General features: G+C 38.6%; 1 pseudogene; it reads left to right on the top strand.

Annotated features, from left to right (window-relative positions):
- The first annotated feature begins 228 nt into the window (after window positions 1–228).
- Window positions 229–10,006, top strand: LOC116887944 (annotated as a pseudogene).
- The last annotated feature ends 2,176 nt before the right edge of the window (window positions 10,007–12,182 follow it).

Here is a 12,182-nt window from a genome sequence, read left to right on the forward strand (position 1 = left end):
GTGATATTATCGCTATAGATACTTGTTCAAAAGCATGTTCATTGATACTATAGTAGAATAGCAAGAAAATGAAAATAACTCTAAATGCCAATGAGATGAAAGAATGAAAAATGTAATATATATATATATTACAGATATATAATGTATATTGCAGATATATATAATATTATATATATATATATATAACACACAGTGGAATGGTATTTAGCTGTAAAGAAATATGAAATCATGAACTTTGTAGGCAAGTGGGTGGGAACTGAAAAGATCATATGGAGTACAGAAGACCAGGAAGGTAAAAATTTACATGTTCTCTTTTACTAGATGATTCTCGCTCCAAATCTTCAGATGTAAGTATATATCCTGGAGTAACAACACATGCCAGGAAAGTAAAAAGGGACTGTTGCTGGGAAGGGGGGGTTGAGGTGTTCTAAAGAGGGTAATAGTAGGGTCCATGTGATCTGATCTGGGAAATTGGAGAAAGGATATTGTCATTGGAAGGAATAAATACAGTGAAGGTGGAGTAAAATATCATGGAAACGCAAATCAAACAACTGTGAAATTCCACTTCATACCAGTCAGAATGGCTAAGATCAAAATCTCAGGTGATAGCAGATGCTGGTAAAGGTGTGGAGAAAGAGGAACACTCCTGTATTGCTGCTGAGACTGCAAGCTGGTAAAAGCACTTAGAAATCAATCTGGAAGTTTCTCAGAAAATTGGAAATAGGTCTATCTGAAGACCCAGCTAAACCACTCCTGGTTATATACCCAAAAGCGTTCTGATATATAACAAGGATGAATGCTCCAATATGTTCATAGCAGCCTTATTTATTAAAGCTAGAAGCTGGAAACAACCCAGATGTCTGTCAACTAAAAAATGGATAAAGTAAATGTGGTACTATGTTTTTAATACTATGTATGTTTATGATACTATGTATTATTAAAAACAATGACATCAGGAAATTCACAGGCCAATGGATGGAACTAGAATATATCATCCTGAGTAAGGGGACCCAGACACAAAAGAGCACATGTGATATGTGCTCACTGATAAGTGGTTATTAGGCCAAAAGCTCAGAATACCGACAATACAACTCACAGACAACATGAAGATAATAGAAGGAAGACCAGAGTGTGGGTGCTTCAATCCTATGTAGAAGGGGCAACAAAATAATCACAGGATGTAGAGCTAGGGAGGAGCCTAGGAGGGAGAGAAAAGGGAGGGAGAAGGGAGTAGGATCAGGTATGAGAAGAAACAGGAGAGAAGTATAGACAATCAGGAAATTGAACAGAAATATGTAGCAGTGGAGAATGGGGAACTGAAGATAGCCAGTAGAAAGTCCCAGATGTCAGGGAAGCAAGACATTACCAGGACCCAAAGGGTAGCCAAATTACATTAGCCAAAACACAAAGCAAAAGGGATATAACGTCTATATAGACCAACTCCAGTAGATAGACATGCCTCTAATTAAGGGATGAGCCACCCACCCATCTCAAAAATTTAAACCAGAATTGTTACTATCTAAAGGAAATGCAGAGACAAAAAATGGAGCAGAGACTGAAGGAAAGGCCATCCAGAGACCACCCACCTACCACTTGCAGACACAAGCCAATCATTACTACTTCTAATGCCAAAATGCTTGCTGATAGAGTCAAGTGTGGCTGTCCACTGAAGGCTCTGACAGCACCTGACAAATACTGATGCAGATACTCATAATAACACTGGACTGAGCCCAGGGACCCCAGTGGAGGAATAAACAGAAGGACTGAAGGAGCTAAATTGGATTGACACCATATAAGAAGAACAACAATATCAACTAAATCTGACCACCCAGTTTAAACCATAAACCAAAGAGTACACATGAAGGGACCCATGGCTCCAGCTACATATGTAACAGAGGATGGTACTCTCTAGCATCAGAGGGGGAGATACCCCAGCATAAGGGGGTGCTGGAGAGGTGAAGTGGAAATGCAGGGGGTGGGGTGAGGGGTGGGAAACTCCCTCATGAGGCAAAGGGGATGGGGGATGGGATGATGGGTTTGCAGAGGGAAAACTGAGAAGGGGGACAACATATGAAATGTAAGTAAATAAAATAACCAATTTTTTAAAAATTAAAAAAGAATGTCTGGAAATTTCATGAAGAATCATACTATTAACTATTTAGCTAAAAATAACAGCAGGTAATATATGTAAAGTTTTATAATATCTTGTATAACATAATACAGCCTGTAAAAATAAACAGAGTTTAAATGAGATTTTCTCATCTGGGCTGACAATGCTTCCAAAAGCCACAGACCCCCTTAAAAACAACCCAACACCAATTATGAGAAGTCCCTTTTCAAGCTACAGGCCAGAGTTGTCCAAAAAACTCACTAAACATTCAGCCTGTTGCTATTCCCTAGGTTCCAGTGAGAGATGGAATGTAAATTCCTGTTGCTTAAAGGTATCATACTTCAGACACAGGGCCCAGAGACACTTGAGCTGGAAAGGTCCCAAACATCCCTTTTCTGACGATTAGCTTTGATAGTATCAGAATGTGCCCTGTAAGCGTCAAGAAAAGAAAGACAACCAAGAGTGCTACCAAGCCATGATGCCTATGAATCACAGAAATAGCCAGCAAAGCACAATAACCCTTAGGATACAGTAGTTCCATTCACACCTTGGCTGGAGCCAACAGCTCACATATTGGATTTAAGAGAAGGTCAAGAGGAGGGAAATCATGCCTCGTCCTAGAAACCGCCAACAACCCAGAGCTAGTGAAATTGTTTATCATGGATGAAACATGTAACCATAGCTAACTACTTGACTAAACCATCAGAATCCCTAACTATGTTGCAAATATCTGTTCTTATATCCAATAATAAGTGAAGTCCTTACTCCTTATCAAGGAAACTTCCTTTTGCAACAGATGGAAACCATTAAAGAAACACACAGCTAATCAAACTGCAATGATTCTGGAGCACATGTGCTCCATCTGTGTCCCAGTGCATACATCTATGGGAAACATCTCCTCAATCTAAAGTTCAAGATAGAATACAGAATAGTGGAAGGAGGGACTGTGAGAGCCAGAAGATCAGGGACTTGGCTGTGAGATTATGTATCCTAATATTGTTAGAGCTTCACTCAGAAATTTTCTCCAACATGGCATCCTAAACATGAGCTGAAGAGCAACAATAGACGTGCTAAAGTGAAAGTGAGAAAGCCCACAGGCCTCAACCCAAGACAAAGAACTACTAAGAAATAAGGAATTCTGATAGGCAAGAAATAGTCTTCTTCGTGGAAGAGAACCTAAATTGGTTGTACATTGCCAAATGGTCAGCCCTGAAAACACGCACACAAGTAATATTAAACAGACTGAGCAGATTTTATTTATGAATATATATGTATATACATGCTCATATATGTATGTAACAATAATTCATTAAAAAAAAGAGGCCATGAATTTAAAAGAGCACAAGAAGTAGAATATGGAAGGGAGTCTATACATACATACATACATACATATATACATACATACATATATATTGTCTTGTTTTATTTATATATAATTTATATTTTAGATATATTCTATTATTTTTAGTTTTATTTTTTATTTGATTATAATATATTTAGATCACATCTCATTTTTCTCCTGCAAATCCTTCCCTTTAACCCTTCCTTGCTGTCTTTTAACTATATAGTGGTAAAAGTGCCATGGGGTAAACATGCCTCTTCTAAATGAGAAGAGCAGAAAAATGGCAATAAGGGATTGCACCAAGGGGATACACAAACTTTTTGTGGGTAAATTCTAATTTATCAAACAGCTTCACACTTGGCAGGTGAAATATTGTAGAAGAAAGTCCCCCAAAGACATTTGACCGGTTCCTACCCTTTTTTTTTTTTTTTCTAGTTTGTATCTTGTTCTTTCAACCTGGTTTTGCAGCTGGCTACAGCTTACTTCATTGGGAATATTATAATCCTCGAATATTGACAGCATTGGAGACTTTCTTAGACCTGTTTTTTTTTTGTTTGTTTGTTTGCTTGCTTGCTTGCTTGCTTGCTTTGTTTTGTTTTGTTTTGTTTTGATCTAAGAGACTAAGGTCCCAGAAACTCGATGGGCACTAAAGCCATTCCAAGCCAAATGCATTTCAGTTCTTGTCTCATGAAATAGGAAAATAAAAATAGAAAATGGTACATTTCAGAAAACATTTTTTATTATAGGAGGTTTAAGGGAGAGAAAGAAGGCAGAACTATTGTATATCATGTGGAGTCCACAGTAGTAGAACGCCATTGAATATCACCGTTGTGGACTTAATAAGGCTTTACTGGGTGGTGGACAAGAGGAGAATGAGATGTTCTGATCATTTTTGATTCCACAAGCCATGGTCCCTATGGTTTTTCCAATACCTTCAGTATGCTTGCTAGGAAAGGGTATGACTTTAGGAAAAAGAGATAAAAGGAAAGCAGAACCACTTCGTGGCATCTCAAGTCTGCAAATACCTACTGCAAAACCAGAAATAGTCTTGGCTTAGGCAATTCTAGCATCTCTGGCTTCTGGGAAAGGTTAAGAAATGGACATTTCCAAAAATACTCCTGACTTTTAGCTAAGAAGGAAATTAATCACTTTTCTTTGAAATTATTTTACCCTAAGTGTCCTAATCATTTTTTACCACTTGTTCTCATCACTCCACCCCAAGCTTCTTTGCAAGTGCACCTAATGAAGATTTACTGTTACAGCTCCATGCAATACCCACTGAGGAATGTAGGAATCATTTAAGCAAGCTAACCACTTCTTCTCTATCTTGGCTTTATTTGAAATTTGGAAATTATGATTTCTTCATAAGTTTCTATTCTGCCGAATCACGGAACCTTTTCAACAATCATCATCCTTTTAGCAGCTGCAAGCCTTCCTAAGCTATAGTTTAACACTTGCTCTTTTCTTTCCAAACAAAAGAAAAATTTCAAAACTGTTCACTAACTTTGTCTGCTTCCCAATCTCAATGTAAACTTAGCTGAGAGCAACCAGAAATAAGCATAACGCTACCTGAGTCCTATGTTACCACTCTGTTGTGTAGTCTAGTGTTCTATTGGGTAGTCTAGTCTTTACCTTTAAGTTCAACCTGTGACAAGTTTTAAGATATGGGCAAAACGCATCCAACTATTTGCCATAGTGAAACAAAGATGTACAGTACGATTTGCTGATAATTTTCTACCCTTTCTCTAAGTTCCTCTTCTAAATAATCTTTGGAACATCTCCTGAAAGTCAACATTGCAGGAGGTCTTTCCATCTTATTAGATGGATACTAAGAGGCAGGACTGCCACCTTTTAGTGCCAATTTTCTGGCTTACTCAACTTTCCATCAATACAACAGATGTTGTAGATAAGAAATGCTAAAGAAAAAAGAATTTTATTTTAAATCACAGTTTTAGAGGATCTGGCCTACTATTGATTTTAGGTCATTATTTCTGAGGTTGGGATGAAGCATAATATCATATTGTAAGTATGTTATGGAGTGTAGTTCTCATCCTCTTGGTGTAGGGGAAACAAACAAACAAACAAACAAACAAAAACCAGACAGGAAAGGACTCTCTTTACTTGTGAAAGGACATAATCACAAAGACCAGAAAACTCCAATTCTGTTCCATGTTCAACAACTTAACATATCCTTAAAGTATACCAACTTGAAAAATGAGCTTTTAACACATACTCCTTTCCAGAACCAATCAACATTGTAGATTACTTAGATGAACTAAGGAATATTAAACAAAATCTTCGAGTATCAACAGAATACTATTGAGGGAATGCATAAAAATAGAACGTGCACAGTGTGAGACATTTTTAGATATAAATGCCAATTTATGAAAGCAAAATGCTTTAATTTAGTTCAATATGGATTAGTATATGTAGTTGGAAAATACGTCTTTTAACTACAATGAAATCACTGACAGAGAAAATACAAAATATCATTATCATATTTTCTTGCAATTATTTGTCAAGTGGGAAGAAAATGGTATTAATTTTTTGAACACAAAATTCATTGTATATATCTATATATAAAAACATATATATAATATATATATATATATATATATATATATAAAATGAATCATCTATGCTTTCATGAATAGAGTGAATAATGCTGAAAGTTAAACCAAAATTAAATTTATTGTATAAAACTAAAATTGCGATTAAAATGAAATACATAAATTTGATAACTATATGCTTTTTTACTTTTTAATTTTATTTTTTATTTTTTAAAATTTACATTTCAAATGTTATTCCCTTTCCCGGTTTCCTGGACATAAGTCCCCTATCCCATCCTCCTCCCCTTCTTCTATAAGGGTCTTCCCCTCCCCATTCACCCCCCTGACATTCCCTTACACTGGGGGTCCAACCTTGACAGGACCAAGGGCTTCTCCTTCCACTGGTGACCAACAAGGCCTTCCTCTTCTACATATGCAGTTGGAACCATGGGTCAGTCCATCTATAGTGTTTGGGTAGTGGTTTAGTCCCTGGGAGCTCTGACTGGTTGGCATTGTTGTTCATATGGGATTACAAGCCCCTTCAGCTCTTTCAGTCCTTTCTCTAATTCCTCCAACAGTGGTCCGGTTCTCAGTTCAGTAGTTTGCTGCTAGCATTCTGCTCTGTATTTGGCATGCTCTGGCTGTGCCTCTCAGAAGACATCTACATCTGGTATGCCCTTCTTAACTTGATCAATCTTATCTAGTCTTGGTGAATATATATATATATATATATAGATAGATATAGATAGATATATAGATATAGATATAGATATAGATATAGATATAGATATAGATATAGATATAGATATAGATATAGATATAGATATAGATATAGATATAGATATAGATATAGATATAGATATAGATAGATATAGATATAGATATAGATATAGATATAGATATGGAAATATAGATATAGATATAGATATAGATATAGATAGATATAGATGGGAGACATGTGGGGAAGGCTCTGAATGGCCGTTCCTTCAGTTGCTGCTCCAAACTCTGCCTCCATATTCTTATATATCCTCAATTTAAAGGATTTCCTACAAATTAATTTGATGACCACAACATGTTTGTGACATATAAACTTTATTAAGCAATGTTGTAGCTTGTTATAACTATCAAATGAGGTAAGATGTTAGTCTTCTTTGCAGCATGCAAAAATGTCTGAGAGACAATTAAAAGGAGTAAAGTTTTATTTTGGCTCAGTATTTCAGAACTCTTAGTGCAAGGGTAAGTAGATATGCTGCCATTCCCTAAAAAGAGACAGAGTAGTATGGGAGTCGGAACTTCTGGCAATGGTAGTTATTCATTTTGTAGCAGCCAAGAAGCAAACTGTGGGTTAAACATTAGGAACAGGTGACAAGATAAACATTGTAAAGTCATACCATCAATGCTTACATTCTGTGACCACCATGATAATTTTAATATTAACTTTTATACTGCTGTGATAGAATACCCTGAGAAAAGTGACTTAAGGTACAAAGGAGTTATTTTAGTTTGCAGTTTATCAGTATAGTTCATCATGAGTTTGTGGAAGATCGTCATAGCAGCACCTTTGGTTGGTCACATCCCAGCCATTCCGAAGCAGAGAGTACCGAAGACATATATTTAGTTTGCTTTTGGCTTTTTATTCATTTCAGGATCCCAGCTCGTGGAATAGTGCTACTGACAACTAGAGTGGGTCTTCCTACCTCAATTAATCCAATCAGAAAAGCCTCCAACAGACTTGTTATTAAGCTAATCTAATCAAGATAATCCCTCACAAACATGCTCAGCAGCTTCTCTCCTATATGACTTCAGATTGTATCAGATTGTCAAATAGTATTAATATCACCAACCACATAATTGTCTAGTAAGCTATGAACACATCAATACATTAACCCAATGGTAAAGTCTTTATGTTCTGATCATATCTCAAGGCTTCAACTTTAAGTCTACTACACTGAGCACTATGCTTTTAAAAGAAGACTCTCTGTGAGAAGCAGATAATTCATATCTAAACCTGAACAAATTATGATGTTTTTGAAATCATAAAGGAGAGTAGATGAAAAATAGACTATTATTACAAAGAATTCCATAGTTACTAAAATATCATTTTGATGTGGATATTCACACACTGAAAATCTACTACTTAAATGAAAAATGTTCAATAGTTAATTTTTGTTAACTACAATTAATTTGTTTACAAAGTGGTTTTCATTACACACATTTCTTTTTATAATACCATTATTTTTCTTTGTTTTGTTGTTTTGTTTCCTTGAAGCAGGTTTGCACAAAGTAATTGCGATGGCTAATCTTGGTTGTCACTTTGACTAAATACAGAATCAACTAAAATGCAAACCATTGGAAATTCTTGTGAGAGATTTTTCTTAATTAGATTATTTGAAACAGGAAGATGTATCCTAAATGTGAACCTTCTGGTGCATCCCATATAAAAGAACATGGAAAAAACTTTATTTTTTGATTGCTTGCTTGGAGTTATGCTGGCAAATTCATCTTTCCTATTGCTGCAGTGAAAATCAATTGCTTTGAATTCCCAACAGCTCTCCAGATATCCTCAATCCTTTACTATCAGATTAGGACTGCTGATACATCCAACCTCTAGGGAACACTAATAACAGTAATCCAAGATGACCTTGAACTCATGATCCTCCTCCCTCAACCTCTCAAGTGCTAACATTATAGTCACGTACCACAATCTTAGCTAAGTTGTAGCATCCTTTGAAATGCATTAATGTCTTCCATTTATTATATAAGGAAAAGTTTTAAATATTAGGAAAATCCAATTTGTTATTTTACATTATTTTAGAATGCTGGCAAACAAGATCATTCCCATTTGTTTTTGAAGGGTAAGTTTTCCTTCCTTTTCTAGTTCATGAAACAGTTTGAGGATAATTGTTGTTAGTTTAATGATATGGTTAAATATTCATCTACTGATCTAATGTTACCCTTGCTGAGATAGTATTACTCTTTCGATCTCAATGTTTACTAAAGAAATGATTAGGGGAATTCATGTGGAGGTCAGAGTGAAAACAGGTGTGAGTGGAAGCAACAGAAGGAGTCACGGCTGCCAAAGGGTTTGAGTCCATCAGAAAGTTTGGCCTGGCGTTAGCAGTTGCAGGAGGCATGGTGAACTCTGCTTTATATAACGTGGATGCCGGACACAGAGCTGTCATGTTCGACCGATTCCGTGGCGTGCAGGACATCGTGGTAGGGGAAGGGACTCACTTCCTCATCCCCTGGGTACAGAAGCTTTGACTGCCGCTCTCGACCTCGGAATGTGCGGGTCATCACGGGCAGCAAAGACTTGCAGAATGTCAAAATCACACTATGTATCCTCTTCCGGCCGGTGGCCAGCCAGCTTCCTCGTATCTACACCAGCATTGGCGAGTTCTATGATGAGCGGGTGCTGCCATCTATCACCACAGAGATCCTCAAGTCGGTGGTGGCTCGATTCCATGCTGGAGAATTGATTACCCAGAGAGAGCTGGTCTCCAGGCAGGTGAGCGATGACCTCACAGAGCGAGCAGCAACATTTGGGCTCATCCTGGATGACCCGTGTCCCTGACGCATCTGACCTTCGGGAAGGAGTTCACAGAGGCAGTGGAAGTCAAACAGGTGGCTCAGCCGGAAGCAGAGAGAGCCAGATTTGTGATGGAAAAGGCAGAGCAGCAGAAGAAGGCCCATCATCTCTGCTGAGGGACTTCAAGGCAGCCGAGCTGATCACCAACTGCGCTGGCCACCGCCGAAGGCCTGATCGGGCTGTGAAAGCTGGAAGCTGCTGAGGACATTGCTTACCAGCTCCCTGGTCTCGGAATATCACCTACCTGCCAGCAGGGCAGTCCGTGCTCCTCCAGCTCCCCCAGTAAGGCCAACCAGGTCACGGCCTCCATGGCTCTGAATGACGCCTTCCTTCTGCCCCACCCCAGAAATCACTGTGAAATTTAATGATTGGCTTAACATGAAGGAAATAAAGGTAAAATCACTTCAGATCTCTAATCATCAAATGAAGCTTTTATTGTTACACTTTTTACCCTCTTTCATAAACAAAATTGCCAAGTGCCTATGCAGACTGGCCTTCCACCCTGGGTGCTGGCGGTTGGCAGAAGAAAGGCAGGGCAGTGTGGGTGGTGGACGGGGAGCCAGCTGGCAGCCTGAGTAGACCTAGAGGCCTCCATTCTGCCATATACTGAAGATTTACAGACAGTGGCGCACACACGTGAACCAAAAGGCAAGCGCTCAATTTTCCCAGCCATACGAACCCGGACAGAGGCAGCTGAGGAGGGCCGGAGGAAGTGGTCTGTCTTAACTGTAAGGCCATTCCCTCTTAACGGTGACCAGCGGAAGCAGGTGTGTGCGTGCGACCAGGGCATGGAGTGAAGAATTTGCCCATCAAGGTGGGTGGGCCTAATTTTGCTGCCTCCACCAGAGACCTAACCCTTGGATAGACTTGGATAGGACAAGAGGCCTGCACTGAGATGTGAGTCCTGTGGAAGACTTCCTGTCCACCCCCCTACCACATCGGTCCTCTCAAATACCCAATGGGATTCCAGCTTGAAGGACTGCATCCTGCCGGGGCTGAGCACACCTGCCAAGGACACAAAGTTTAGAACAGAGGCGGCTGAGCACACCTGCCAAGGACACAAAGTTTAGAACAGAGGCAGAAGGAACACCCATTCAGACCCTGCCCCACATGTGGCCCATACACATACAGCCACAAAACTAGATAAGATGGATGAAGCAAAGAAGTGCAGGCTGACAGGAACCGGATATAGATCTCTCCTGAGAGATACAGCCAGAATATGGCAAATACATAGGAGAATGCCAGCAGCAAGCCACTGAACTGAGAACGGGATCCCCGTTGAAGGAATCAGAGAAAGGACTGAAAGAGCTGGAAGGGGCTTGAGACCCCATATGAACAACAATGCCAACCAACCAGAGCTTCCAGGGACTAAGCCACTATCCAAAGACCATACATGGACTGACCCTGGGCTCCAACCTCATAGGTAGCAATGAATATCCTAGTAAGAGCACCAGTGGAAGGGGAAGCCCTTGGTCCTGCCAAGACTGAACCCCCAGTGAACGTGATTGTTGGGGGAGGCGGTAATGGGGGAGGATGGGGGGAACACCAAAGAGAAGGAGGGGGGGTTAGGGGATGTTGGCCTGGAAACTGGGAAGGGGAATAACAATCGAAATGTAAATAAGAAATACTCAAGTTAATAAAGATAAAAAAGAAATGCAAATAAGAAATACCCAATTAATAAAGATGGAGAAAAAAAAGAAATGTCCTGTCCAGAATACAGAATTTCATAGCACTCCTTACCAACTTCTGGCTATTAGATTTCTTTGGTTTTTGTTTGTTTGTTTTCTGTAATGTTTCCTGAGCTCTGGAGAGGTGGATATGACAATGGTCTGGTTTAGGGAAAATCAATACATTCATATATTTTCTGAACATTGATTAATTGCGAGTCTCTGCATCAACTACTGCTCATTACACAAGGACGCTTCTCTACTAAAACCTAAGAACATTCTATTCTGTTTGTGTCTGCTTTCATATGGTACACACACACACACACACACACACACACACACACACACACACACACACATTCTTTGCTCAATTTCAGTTGGTATTATGATAATGTGGCATTATGTGTCATGAAATATCCATTTCTTCTAGATTTCCCAATTTATTTCAATGTATTTCAAAATGCTCCCTGGTTATCAAGAGAATTTAATAAGTATATGTTTCAGTATCTCCACTTTCCTGTTGATTTTTGTAACTTTTTGCTTTCCTTTTGTCTAGTTTATTTGGCTAAGGGGCTGTCAATCCTCCTTGTCTTTGTAAGGAATCATCACGTTGCAATGAGATTCTTTATTGTTCCTTAAGCTTTCTTCCATTATACTTTACCTTGTTGTTCATTATTACTTATTTCCATCTCATAATTTGGAGTTTGTTTTTGTTATTTTCCTAAGACCTTGGAATGCATCATAAAGGTTTTTTTTTTTATTTGAGATTTCACTGTTGTTTTAACTTTGTCTTTAAATTATTCCTTTGCTGTTATGTTGTGTTTTCATTTTCATTACATTTCAGAATATACTCAAATTTCCATTGGATTCTTCAGTGACATGTTCAAAACTCAAAAAACTTGAGTGTCTCTTAATACCCATGTGT

The sequence above is a fragment of the Rattus rattus genome, chromosome X (assembly GCF_011064425.1).
Source record: "Rattus rattus isolate New Zealand chromosome X, Rrattus_CSIRO_v1, whole genome shotgun sequence".
Classification (NCBI taxonomy): domain Eukaryota; kingdom Metazoa; phylum Chordata; class Mammalia; order Rodentia; family Muridae; genus Rattus; species Rattus rattus.